Source organism: Microtus oregoni, unplaced genomic scaffold (genome assembly GCF_018167655.1).
Source record: "Microtus oregoni isolate MIOR12 unplaced genomic scaffold, Mior012 000001F_ref0000356, whole genome shotgun sequence".
Lineage (NCBI taxonomy): Eukaryota > Metazoa > Chordata > Mammalia > Rodentia > Cricetidae > Microtus > Microtus oregoni.
The window spans coordinates 67,952,156-67,966,264 of record NW_024543060.1 but is presented as its reverse complement, the minus strand read 5'-3'; positions in this window follow the sequence as shown (position 1 = coordinate 67,966,264).

Below are 14,109 nucleotides of genomic sequence, written 5' to 3'. Positions count from 1 at the left end.
CGTATGAGAGAGAATAGATGAATTTTGCTTTTCCTACTCTGGGTGCACCTTGTTTAATATAATAACTTCCAGATGCATGCAGTTCCTTCCAAATTTCTTCGTTTAATGGTTGGATAAAATTCTGTATCTACAAATGACACATTTTCATTTTCCGTTCTTCTGTTGATGGACATGAAGACTGACTCCATTTCCTTGCTATTATGAGTAGTTAATACAGTGGTAAATATGGATGTTTTTCTATCTCTGTGGTGATATACAGAATCCTTGGGAAGGATGCCCAGGAGTAGTATTTCTGGGTCATATGGAAGTTCTATTTTTATTTTTATTTTTTGAGAAAACCCTATACTGATCTTGATGGCTACACTGGTTTACTCTCTCACTAGCAGTGAATAAGCGTTCCTTTCTCTCTGTATCCTCACCAGCGTTTGTGGAGTTTCCATTCTTGATGACAGCCATTCCAGAAATATCACCAAAGCTCTCACTTTAAGATAACATAAGGAGCTGGCGGTGGTGGCGCACGCCTTTAATCCCAGCACTCGGGAGGCAGAGGCAGGGGGATCTCTGTGAGTACGACACCAGCCTGGTCTAGAAGAGCTAGTTCCAGGACAGGAACCAAAAGCTATGGAGAAACCTTGTCTCGAAAATCAAAAAAAAAAAAAAAAAAAAAAAAAGATAACATAAGGAGACCTGAATGATGGCTCAGCAGTTAAGAATAATGGGTGCTTTTGCAGAGCAGCTGGGTTAGACTCTCAGTACCTACATGGTAACTTGGCCATCTATAAATCCAGTTGCAGGACATCTGCTGCCCTCTTCTGGCCTATGTGGGCAATGCACACTCACGGTACATAGACATAAATGCAGGTGAAACACTTGTACACATAAAACAAAAGTAAAAATAAAATAAGTTTTCAAATAAAATAAAATAGTCTTAATGAAATACATGAAGCTATTCTCATAATGGGTGGAACAAAAATTTGTCTTTAAAATATAAAATACTCAAAGCCATATATTACATTATTGTATAAATTTTAAACAAAATATACAATATTTTGTTTAAAACAAAGCAGGAAACTGTTTCCTATGTGGGTCAGAGCAGAGTAATTGAGTTAGGGGCTATGTTAAAGACATCAATAATCTTTATGTCTTCTGGCATAAGCAAATGTTAAAGTTCTAGTCTTTATTTGAATCTCAGAATTGATTTTTTTTTATTCTCAAACCTTATTGAGGAAGGAAAGAAAACCTTAATATTTCTGTCTAATCTGCAGGGTGAGGAAGTGAAATACATGTTGAAAATTTTAGTGTCTTACGGGAAAGCAGGCCAGCAGGTCTGTACGTCTCGTTCTTAAACAGATGCATTTGTATGTTGAAGTTTCTTGTCTTTGAATATGCAAAGGAGCTTTAGGTCCTGGAAATTTGCATTTAATCTATGCTAATCTCCTGGAATTTACGTTATGTTTCTATGTACAGGACCATAAAGTGAAGGAACCTTCTTATACTGAAACAATGGCTTTGTTCTGTCCTGTAGCATTGACTTGAGCACCTCTTTCAGCTTCTTTAATGCCTCCATTTTTCTATCAAAGAAAACAGAAATATAACTTCACCACTTCCTGCCTGGGAATGCTGTCATGAGACATTATGGTTGTGACAAACATCTCTTGGACTTTTAAAAAGCCAACAGAAACCCCTCCAAAGGACAGTTAGTACTTTGAGCAACTTTTAAAAGGGTTTTCCAGCATAAAATAAAATATTGTTTAGGAACTCTGGGTATCCCTGGCTGCTACAAGAAGCTCTTGGAAGTTTTGCTGCAGAGGGCTGAGTGGAGTGATGGTCCTGGCTGCTGCAGCCTAAATCCCAGCATGCATTTCCACAATTTCATAGGTCATTCCACCTCTCCGGAGCATGGAAAAAATGCCAGGGCAAATTGCTTCTTGAGTGGAAGGACTCTTGGTGGTAGACATAGGCCAAGGATTTCTGGCAGCCTTGGAAAACCCTCTCCCCATCATCTTAGCTTCTTGAGGCCTTCTGTTCCTCCCTTTTCTTCACGTTGGTTAGAATGTGCACCATCGCGGATGGCCGTCCTGTTTCTTTGACTCTGTCACTTTTTTTCCTCACAGGAAACTCACCATTAAATCTCATTCCCCACCAATCCCATCCTGGCGTCTGCTTTTGTGCAGTGGGTCCCTTTGAAACTGCACTGTGAGATTTTTCTATGGTTTTGCAGTTTGGTAGCTGGGTTTCCTATCAACCTGTAGCCGTCATTAACTTGATGCTGAACCATAGCCCGCTTTAGACCATGTAGCAACCCAGACACTTTTTCCTTGTGAATAATAGGAATGGTTTTTTAAGAAACACATTTGATGCTGCTTTTATGATTCTGTCTGTTCCAAAAGACTGTGAATTAGTACCCTCTTAAGAACAATAATACGCAAGCAAGCATCCTGCTTACATAGCACGGTCTTGAGTCACTGTGACTATTCTTCCTTCGGAATCCTCCCCGAACACCTATCAAAATATCAAAACCAAGGTTAGTGGAAAGTATTTTTTTTTCCTTTACAGCAGAGGTACAATGATTAGAGCAGCCCACATAACAAAATAAATGGGACATTTAGGGATAATTAGCTCTGTTTAGATTACACTACCCGAATAGTGGTGACTCCTGGTAGAAGAAAACTATTTATAGACTTTTTCCTTATTTATAGTTTTCATATATTTAATCAAGCTGCACTTACAAGTTTATGTTACTTTTCCACACAGAAACATACTTTCTTTGCCTCTATATAAATCAGTCCCATAAATTTGTATAAAACTTTAACTAGAAAATGCATTGGGTCTTCTATTGGGTCTTTTGTATTGAACATCTGGATTGTTTATAACTCTTGATGAAAATGATGCCTCTTTGTGTGGCTTTTCGGATTTTCAGTGTTCAGATTGATTTGCATTTCCCTCAGAACTCATGAGACTGCATCTTAACCTGCACTCTTGACCAGTGAGCATTGTCCTGGTTTAGAGAATGAATTAGGAAATTGGAAGCAGACAAGATCACCTGGCAAAAGTTGGGAGCATGGGGGCGGAAAGGGGGGAGAGGAGAGAAGGGGAGAGTTGGGGAGAGCTTGGGGGAGTGGGATGGTTGAGATGGAGGAAGGACAGATATGCAAGCAGGGAAGGAGATATCTTAATAGAGGGAACCATTTTGGGGTTGGCAAGAGGTTTGGCTCTGGAGGGGATCCCAGGAGTCCACGGGGATGACCCCAGCTAAAACCCTAGGCAGTGGAGGAGAGGGTGCCTGAACTGGCCTTGTCCTGTAGTCAGACTGATGACTGTCTTGAATATCACCATAGAACCTTCATCTGGCGACAAATGGAGACAGAGACCCACACTGGAGCACTGGACTGAGCTCCCAAGGTCCAGTTGAAGAGCGGAAGGAGGGAGAATATGAGCAAGGAAGTCAGGGCCACGAGGGGTTGGTTCACTGAGACAGTGTGCCTGGTCTAATGGGAGCTCATCAAACCCAGCTGGACTGGGAATGAACGAGCATGGATCAAACAGGACTCTGAATGTGGTTGATAGTGGGCACAGACGAAGGGGCCAATGATAATGGCACTGGGATTTGTCTCTACTGCATGTACTGGCTTTTTGGAATCCTATTTTCTTTGGATGCATACCTTCCTAAGCCTGGATGTAGTGGGGAGGGCCTTGGACTTCCCACAGGGCAGGGTGCCTTGCCCTCTCTTAGGACTGGACCGGGGGTGGGGGGAAGGGTATGTGAGGGGAGTGGGAGGGAAGTGTGAGGAGGGGAGGAAGTGGGAATTTTGATTGGTATTATTTAAAAATAATAAAATAAAAAAAGAAAATGAATTAGATGCTCTGAACTACTTTTCCTGAAGAAGGCATCTGACTGAGGTAGCTTCTGTATACTTATTAGTAAATCTATTCACTGCCTTTGTAAACTATTTTCTTTCTGATTTATTTATCTATTGAATGTTTTCCTTATTTATTAATACGTGAATTTTTACCTAGCTAAGAAATCACTCCTGGTCTACTATATGACGCCAAATATCACCCCCTACACACTTAGCTCTATTCTCTTTTTTTGTTCCTTTGTTTGCCATATTTGTTCATTTAACCACCATTTGCAGCCCCTCCATCCTATCAAGCACATGACAGGGAGCTGTGCATAGTCTTGAACAAAGACAGACACATGTTCTTTCTCTTATAGCTTCTCTACTATATTGGTGAAATTAAACACCAAACAAGAAGTTATCAAAAATGTCTGCTAAGAACCTGAGTGTAGGAAGCTATTTACGCTCATTATTTTTTTAAAAAAAATACTGTAAGAAGAGAACTTAATATGAGACATACCACTCAATAAACTATTAAGTATACAGTGAATTATTCTACTATAGGCACCATTCTGTGTACCAGAACAATGACCTTGAAGAAAATAAAAGAATACAAATGGGGAAAGAAGGAGTCAAAAATATCCCTATTTACAGAAGAGATGCTCCTACACACAAAGCTGAAACCCCGTGTATGCACACACACGTTTGCTTGATCCAGTGGTCTAGAGTTGGGCTTCACAGTTGCTTCCCATAGCTGTTATTGCTAGAAATGCTTTGTGAACACAAGACTATGAGTATGCATTTGAAATGATGATTTCTTTTGGATAGCTGTTTGGAACGGAACCTCTGCAGCATATGCGGCTCTTTTCAGTGCTTTGAGGAACATCTCAACTATTTCTCACAGAAGAGCCTTCTATGCTCCCCCAAGAGTGTGCAAAGTTCCCCCTTTCTCCATATTCTTACCTGTTGGTTCTTTCCTTTGATTTGTTTTGCTCTGGTTAGTGCCTGCTGCTACTTGAGTGTCTTAGGAAGAAAGTAAGTTACTGTCTATAGGGCTTGATAGTTACTCTGAGTGTAGGCTGTTATAAAGCAAAGTTTCCCCTTATGTTTTGTTTCTTTGGCTGTGGGCTTTTTTGACTTCAACTATGAAGACTTTAGTACAAGTAAAGCAGTTACCATTGCTATGATCTTGGATTTCTGAAATAGAAGACAAGATAAATCCTTATAAACTTTCTTTATAAGTTACTATCTTGAGTATTATATTATAGTAACAAAAAGGAAATAGGTTAAGATTTCCCCCAAGACTGTTTGTTGAAAAGAGATTTCCCTTTCCCTATTGTGTAGTCGTGGTATTCTTGTGGAAGATCATTTGACCCTTGCTATTTGGGTCTGTTTTTGGCCTCTATTTATCCCACTGGTTTGTTTTTATGCCAACATATTAGTGTTAGTTACTGTGACTTTTCAGCACATTTTGAAATAATGACACGTGGCATGCACAGCTTTTATTATTATTTTAAAGACTGATTTTGCTGTTTGTAGTCTTTTGTGGTTCTTTATGAATTTTAGAATTTTTATTCATTTCTATTAAAACTCCAGTGATTTGATAGGAATTCAATCGAATCTATAGACTATGCTGAGTGGATATGTGTGTGTGTGTGTGTGTGTGTGTTTGTGTGTGTGTGTGTGTGTGTGTGTGTGTGTGTGTGTGTGAGAGAGAGAGAGAGAGAGAGAGAGAGAGAGAGAGAGAGAGAGAGAGAATATATATGTAAGGGTATATATTCATGTGTATGAGTATGCATGTATGTGATCAGAAACCTATGTCAGGTACCTTCCTCAATCACTTCTCCATGTTCAGCAAGCTCAGGGATTCTTTGGTCTCCATCCACCTCCTCTGTGCTGGGATTTCAAGCACGTGCCACTACTCCAGGCATTACACTGGCTATGAGTCCTTATATTTGTGCAGCAAGCACCTTACCAACTGAGCCATCTTCTCTAACCTGAGGATGAATTTTTCACCAATACTAAATTTTCTCTTCCACAGGAACACAGAATACCTTTCTGTTTGTATGGCATTTATTTTCTTTCACTAATATTTTACCTATTATAAAATATATTTTTGCTTCTTTGTTTATATTATATATTTTATTATTTATGGTGTCTTTGCAAATGAGATTGTTTTTGGTCATTTCCTTTTCAGATAGTTTATAGAAGCACATATGATGTTTTGTGATTTTTTTGAATAGAACTAGTTTTACTAGTTCTGATAGATTCTTTTAAATGGGGGTGCTTTGTGTTTTTTATATATGAAACTGATATAGTCTGAATATTACGCATCTTTAAAATCCATAGGTTGACATTTTAGATCTGAAGGCAACTATATGAAAAGAAGGGGGACCTCGAGAAGCAATTAGGTCATGAAGTGTAGCCTTAGAAGACAGAGAAAGTGCCATCAATGAGAGAGCAGGTCTGTACCAGACAGCAGCTTTTGTGCCACCAAGATTGAGGTGCAAAACTTCACAGCTGTGAGGAATAAATTTATTTTGTTTATGAGCGTCTGGTGTTTTGTTGTAGCAGCCTAATGGTTGCGAAGCCTAAGGTAAAAACTTAACTCTGTGTTAATAGGGATAAATTTTCTCCCTTCTTTGCAGTTTGAATGTTTTTTTTTTGTTTATTTTTTTTATTTTTCCTGCTTAATTGCTCTGGCTAGGATTTCCAGTACCAGGGTGGGATGTAGTGCTGAAAGCAGACATCCTTATGTTGCTCCCGATCTTAGAGAAAAAGCTTTAAAGGGTTTTTTTTTTTTTGTACATGATGTTATCTCTGGTGTTTTCGTACACAGCCTTTGCTATGCCTAGGGTAAGTTACCTCTTCCTCATCTGTTGAATGCTTTTATTGTTAAAGAGCTTTCAATATTATCAAATTTCTTCTTAAGAAAGTGAGATAACTATTTACTGTATTGCTCTTTATTCTGTTAATGTGGCATAATGCATTAATGGGTCATTTTAATACTGACACATCTACAAACTTCATTGATAAATCCCATTTTGTTAAGAGGCCGATCCTCTCAATGTGCTGCTGGAATCTTGGTATTTGGTAGAGATATTTTGCATTAATAGCCACCAGAAATCAAAGGTTATTATTTCTGTTGTGGCTGGCATTTCTTTTCCTGGATTTAGTGTCAGTGTAACACTGGCCTTGGAAAGCGAGTTGGGGAATGCTCCCTCCTCTTCCAGACGTTGGAAGAGTTGGAGAAGAATTTGGCATTAATTCTTTGCATGTTTGTGGAACTCAGCAGAGAAACCATCTGGTCTTGGGCTTTCTTTGCTGGGAGGGTTTTAATTACTGATTGAATTTCCATGTTAGTTATAGGCCTGACTTTCTATTCCTTCATGATTTAGTGTTGGCATGTTGGATGTTGTTGGGAATTTTATCCATTTCTTCCAGATCGTCCAGGTGGTGTATCCACAGCAGTATCTAACATCATTTCCATCATTTAGCTTCAGTTGTGATGTAGCTTTCACTTGATTTTATTTATTTAAATATCCTAGTTTTTCATATTTTTCTGGTTGTTTGACAATTTGCTAACCTTTTAAAATAACAAACCCAGTTTTGTGGTTTTCCTATTCTTAGCTTTATTTCTGTTCTAGTCTTTAAAAACTCTCTCTTTCTGCTAGTTTTGAGTTTAGTGTCTTCTTATTTCTGTAGCTTCAAGAGGTGATAAATTACATTATTTAGGATTTGATATGCTGTCTTTTCATTTTCTAAAATGTGTTCAGAATTATTCACTCTTCTGACCTACTGCGTTTTCCCTCCTGAAGAAATACTCGTGTGCCCTTAAAAAGCGCATGTATTCTGCTTTTATTGGGCGCTTATGTAATGTTAGGCCTATTTGATCTATATTGTTCGGCCTTCTGCTTCCACATGACTAATTTATCTAGATCAGCAGTTCTCAGCCTGGGGGTCACGGCTCCTTTGGTGGGCAAGCAGACAATGTGCATCATATATTTACATTACTATGCATACCAGTAGCAAAATTGCAGTTCTGAAGTAGCAATGAAACAATTTTATGGTTGGGGTCACCACAACATGAGGAACTGTATTCAAGGGTCGAAGCATTAGGAAGGCTGAGAACCACTGATCTAGATGTTATGTCTATTATTTACAGTGGAATATTGAAGTCTCCTGCTATTTTAATATTGCTTCTTTATCTCTCCACTGTTGCTTTATATACTTTTGTGTTGTTATGTGGATGCATAGCTATAATAATTCTATTTTGTGGATTTGCTCATTTATATTTACACAATGACCTTGTCTAATTTTTAAATTAAAGTTTATTCTGTTTAATATAAATACATTATATTTTCTCTCTTTGTGTGGAAAATTTGTCTTTTTTTCTGCAAATTAAAAATAAAGCTTTTGTTTGTTTTTTTTCTCTCTGAGAAATCTGGGTCTTGCTACGTAGGCCTGGCTGACCAAGAACTCATTGTATGTCTCAAGTTAGCCTTGAACTGATGACAATCCTCCTGTTTCAGTCTCCAGGGGAGTAAGATTTTGGACATTTAAGAGTAATTCCTTTGAGTCTTTATTTATATAAATTTATTATAGTTTGTTATAGGTTGTATCTTTACCAGTCGATGGTTTTCTCTGTTGTGTAGAAGCTTGTGAATTTGATGTAATATCATTTATAAATTCTTGTTTTTAAAGTCTTATACAGGAATCTGTTGCCTGTGTTTCCCTTGGGTTTTTTCTATTAGTCTCAGAAATTAAAGCCGTACATTAAGGCCTTGGATCCATTTTTATTTGGATCCCGTGAGAGGCAGGGATTAAACTTCTGTCTTTGACTCTTGGGTGTCTTTTCTTACCATTGCTGTTTATTGGAGAATCTTTATTTCTTCAGTGTGTGATTTTAACCCCTTGTTCAGGTGAAGATAGACACACAGCTATTTTTCCCCCTGAGCTTTCCATTTTGTTTCATGGGTCTGTGTGTCTGCTTTTATGCAAGTACCATACTGTTTTGTTTTGATAGTTTTACAGCATGTTTTAAAGTTAGACAGTGTTATACTAACCAGCATTGCTAATTTTCCTCAGGATAGATTTGACTGTTCAGGAGTTTAGTGCTTCCCTTTAAATTTTCGAAAATTTTTCTAGTTCTGTGAGGAAATTTATCGGTATTTTGATGGGGATTGAACTGAATCTGTCATACTTTGAGAGTATTCCATCTTAACAATATTAATTTTCTCAATCTGTGAATATATGGCTTCCTTGATTTCTCCATTTTGAGTCATTTTCATTCTAGAGGATTTTCAGAATCATGGGCTTATTTTTAGGAGTTTTCTTTATTCCTTGCATCTGTTGTGAATAGTCTTACTTTACCAATTTCTTTCTCAGCAAGCTCATTTGAGGTTACCCAATCCACTGTGTTTTTGCTTGTTGACTTTGTATCCTCTATGGTATTGAACCTATCTGTCCTAATAGCCCCCTGGCAGAGTCTTTAGGTTGCTGTACATATAGAACCACATTGTCAGCAGACAGGAATAATTTGGCCTTGTTATTATTTCCTATATATTTGCATTTTAAAGTTCCTTTTTAGTGCCTAATTGTATTGGCTAAAATGTCTAGCGTATTGTTGGGAAAGTGCGAAAAGAGTAGATACTTGCTCTTGATGTCCAAGGTGCTTTCATTCAAGGAGTTTTTCTCCATTCATTGTGGGATTTTGTTTTTTTGTTTTTTGTTTGGTTATGGGTTTGCCATATATAGCCTTTACTATGTTTGAACAGGATCCTTCTATACCTAATTCATCCAAGGTCACTGTTAGTTACCGAGATAACTGGAGTGAGATTGTGTCTTCGTGCAGTTCTGACTTGCAATTCCATGCAGGCTACAGTTGAAGTAGGAATGACTTCCCCCTAGAACTGCTAAAACACATCTCAGCTGGTCTGGGAATTTATGTGGGTGGCCAAACACCCACTCTGCATGCCCAAGATCCTGGGTCCTGTCTTCAGAAGTGTAGCATTTTTCTTCAAGTCTAAATATTAAGATGACAGAAAATAAAAATGGAAGAATAAAAATATAAGGTCAAAAAAGATCGAGAAAAGAAAAAAAAACCCATGGAAAGTAAAAATGAGAAAAAATACAGAGAAGAAAGAAAGGGAGCAGACAGACAAAAGCAGCCATGAAACCCAAAATTGGAACAAAACCAGGAACAAATTCTCTCTGCTTCCAGATGTTTGAATGCAGTGGTTCTTCCTAGGCTGCATGCCCTAGACAGGGTGATGACTAAGGCTTTCACTTGTCCCTCCATCACTTGTAGTGTCTACCAGATGACCAACGGGGTGATTTGCGGCTGGCTCTTGGCTGTGTGTCACAGTGAAATAAGCTAGTGGGGGAAGGCAGAGACGACAGGCAGAAGGCTGTCTCCAGAGCTCTTTCCTCTGTCCACTCTGGGGTGGGCAAAGGCTGGGACTGTGCTGCTTGTGTGTAGATACTTCTGAGGGCAAGTGGGGTGACGGTGCCAACACAAACTTCAGTGTGGGGTAGGGTTGGGATGCTGGGGTTTGCTGCGCTGAGCCCCGAGTCCCGGTGCTTGCTATCGACTGGGCTCCTATGTGAAACAGCACATGGTTCTTCTCTCTCTGGGGCTCGGGGGACAGGTTCCTCAAGCCACTGATGTCAAAGGAAGGCACCACCCTGTCTTCTCCGTTCAGTCTCATCATCAGCATTTCCCAGGCAGAGAACTCTTGGGTTTGGGGCAGAGCTAGTTCTTTGTATCCCAGACTGGGCTAAGGCGGTACTGTGGCATGGCTGTATGGTATGGTTCCGGTGATAGGAAAACACAGGGGTTCTGACTGCCAAAGCTTACATACAGGGTTCTTCTCAAGATAGATGCTGACAGTTCACAGCAAACTTCTAAAACCAGCCTGCCAGGTCACCTACTTCAGGAGGCGAATGGAGCTTCCTGGGCCCTGTCTTTTACCTGTCTCTCTGAGTGATGCTCCCTCTTCTGGTTCCATTGCCATGGTGCTGGGAACTTTTGATTCTATTGTCCCACCATCCCGAGCACTCATTGCCATCAACTCTCTGTGTTTCTACTGGCGAACTTCAGCCATCACCTCAATATGTTACTGCGACACAACGACTGTTTTGGGTAAACGCTCCTGCCGCTGTTTGGAAGTCTCACCTTTCTGAGTCTCCTTTAGTTTGTTCTGAGTGTAATATGATTGGTCAGCAGTTTTTTTTTTTTGTTGTTTTTTTTTTGAGCATGTGGAATTGTATCAGCTTACTCGCTAGGATATTCAGGGTTTCCACTGTTACTTTGTGTGACGTCCTTTGCAAATCATTTTTCTTGCTGCTTCTGAATTCTCTAATTTTTTTCTCTCATATACTGTGTGACTATTGTTGGACTCAAATCAGTTACTAAATCAAAGTTTTGATTTCTTATATCTAGATGTCCAATTTTTCCATAATGTTTAGGGTTTTTTTCAGCCTCTCTCTCTCTTTCTCTCTCTTTTTCTTCCTCCTTTCCTTCCTTCTTCCTTCCCCTTTCTTCTTTATTTCTTTTTTTCTTTCTTTCTTTCTTTCTTTCTTTCTTTCTTTCTTTCTTCTTTTTGAGACAGGGTCTCACTATGTAGCTCTGACTGTCCTGGGACTCATTATGTAGACCAGGTTGTCCCAGAACCCATAGAGGTCCACCTGACTTGGCCTCCCTCCTGAGTTCTGGGATTAAAGGCTTGTGGCGACCATTATTATTTATTTTTTGGACAAGCTTTCTGTCCCCTTTTTGTACTCTCTCTTTTCCTGGAATCTCAAGTCTCTGTTGATTTTAATGTGTTTGTTTTTGTGTTTCTTTCCTGGGTACAGGAGACTTTCAGTTGGTTTATGAATTTCTTATATATGGAATTTTCTATGAGTGGTCACTAATTTGTTTGCAGGAAAAGGGGGACTTGGGGCTTCCTATTCTGCCATTGTGTTAGCAGTATTCCATTATTAATGTGCTAAGCCAAACCGAAATGGTTAAGAAAGTTTGATTGACTGAGAAGGTAGAAATGAGCTAAAGTGGGAGGTGGAAGGAGGCAGGGCTGGAGGGATTTAAAGCATTAAGAAATTGGCTTTTATCACAGCACTTCAGACTTCAGGAGAACCATTTAATGGTTGCTTAGCAGGAGAGGAATGCATTGGGATTGACTTTGGGAAAATTATTCTGGTTGATAGGTGGTGAATGACTGGGAGGGAAAAAGCAAGGGCATCTTGCCAATTACATGGGTGAACTCCTCAGGGAAATCAGTTGAAAGTCAGTGGCTGCCGGATGGGCACTGTGCTGTGGGCACATAAGGGTCCATGGAGATGGAAGCAGGATGGTTGCTCAGGCAACTGGCAGATTCCTAAGCTTCTGACCCAGTGTGGCCAGAGAGTGCTGTCTCCTGAGAAGGGAAATGGAAAGGCAAGCAGGAAGGGGATAGCTGCACATTAAAAAAACAAAACTGTTTTGAATGTAGCAACACTCTTGGCAATTTCTTAATTCATAGAGGAACAAATTTTCTGTTATCTTTATTTTAAGTAATTTTGAAATCGCCTTGGCTTCAATTAAATAAAGAATTGTGGTCTTGTTTGGGAGGGAATTTCCAGTCCTAAATAACAAGAAACAGCCTATCTGCTGGGACTCCCCAGACTAACGATCAAACATTGAGTCCAGTTACCAAATTTCAATAATCCAGAAGTCACTTACAAGACTGAGTTGATAATGGAGACAAAGATGTCTTACATGAACAGGCAATGTTTTATGACCTCCAGAGAACTGACATATAGAAGGGCTTCAGAAATGATGTTAAACTCTGTCCGTGTGGACCAGTGTTACTTTAATTTCTCACAGTGGCTCCCAGCCAGTCTATGAGAATATGCATTTCCTTTTACACCCTTAGAGTTAAGAGAAAGGAAACAAACAGATATATGTTAGTTTATTTTCCAACGTGGGGAAAATAAGTATATAAAAAAGATTCTGGGACTTTTCCAATATATAGTTAATAAAAAAATGATGCAAAAAGCCCTAAAAAAATGGGAGTACAAAAATTTCATCAAATTTGTGCATTGGTGTTGTTTGGGCTAGACTAAAGTACTAAAATTTTTGTTTTCTAAACAATAGATAATTCTTTATAACTTTCTTGATGGACCACTTAAAAATATTATTTATTTATTTGATTCATTATTTACTGTGTGTGTATGATGTATTTGGGACCACACAGGTCACAGCACTAGCGTGGAGATCAGAGAAAAACTTCGCGCAACTGGTTCTCTCCTTCCATTTATAAATGGGTTCCGGGGATCAAATTCAAGCTCCAGCTTGCCTCGGAAGCACTTGACACACAAAGACATCTCACTACCGTATTACTGGATCATTTGAAAGATAAATAACCTCTTCAGACTATCATACTCTCAGGTATTAAACCCTAGAGCATGATACATGCTTCTGTGTTTTAAAGCCAAACACACTAAAATAGGTGTCTTTTGCTTTTGTGCGTGTGCATGCGTGTGTGCATGTGTGTGCGTGTGTGTGTGTGTGTGTGTGTGTGTAAACAGGACTGGAGTGTATAATCACATGCTCTTACAGCAGACTGATATGGTTTAATTTTTTGTTCCCCAAACTTCAATATTACATTATTTTAAAAATCTAATCACAATATCCAGATAATTCTCTAATATTCCAGTTTAATACTAATTCTGTGAGTTATATAAACAATGAAATAACTTTGAAATATATCATACTAATGAATATAGATGCATAATGGGACCTGATTGCTTGGCTAAATCTCACATCTGTTGCTTCACAAGAACAGCAACAAGAAAAGAAAAATTGGGATATTCTGTTAAAACCAGTAGAGGCTCACATTACAGCATTTGTTTCTCAAACAAGGACTCTCTAAGTGGCTCACACACCGGGCTTGGTGGTTACTTGCTCTGTTAGAAGCCATGCCATGAATTTAGAGTATTGTATTTGCTTGTTAGATTTCATACTTACATGATTTCATATCTAATATAGATGCATGTTCACATACATTGAAACATTGGAAAACCATTCTTGCTGAGTTTGAGAGAAGGGTGATAGAATGTTGGGTCCTATGCTGGCCTAAAATCTCAGCTACCAGGGAGGCTGAGGCAGGAAGACCAAAAGTTCAGTGACTGCCTGTGTTACGGAGAGGAGTTCAAGGCCAGCCTGTGAACTTCTGAATGATCTTTCTCAAAATTTAAAAAGTTAAAAAGGGGTCTACTCTGAGATAGA